Genomic DNA, 445 nt, shown 5'->3' with positions numbered 1-445 from the left:
TACAGTGTCTTGAGTAATTTCTTATCAATGCGCCACTGTAGTTTCACATACTTATCTTTGTTAATGAATAAATGGGACCAGGCAAGAACAACGCAATGATAAAATGGTCCAGCATGATTGTATTGAATCCAGGTTGATCTGGACTTGTTTTGAACAATGCAGATTTTGAGTAAGGTATTGGGAGACGGCATTAGTGAGTCTGCTCACACAAACGCAATGTCAATTTGATTTGGAACTCAATACTCACAAAAAAGACTATTGCATTTTACAGTAAAAAAGATTAAATTGCATTTAAAAGAAATTCCCAGTCTATGACCAATGTGAAAAGGGTGGGATATATTCCTCAGCCTAGTAGAAAAGTGTGTGAAGGATTTCAGGTAAATTGCATGCTGCGTTCATGATTTGGCAAGCTCACGTGGCAGTCACCTGATGGTAGGACCATCAA

Source organism: Electrona antarctica (assembly GCF_951216825.1).
Source record: "Electrona antarctica genome assembly, chromosome: 2".
Taxonomy (NCBI): domain Eukaryota; kingdom Metazoa; phylum Chordata; class Actinopteri; order Myctophiformes; family Myctophidae; genus Electrona; species Electrona antarctica.
The sequence above is the reverse complement of the archived record's forward strand: the minus strand, read 5'-3'. Positions refer to the sequence as shown.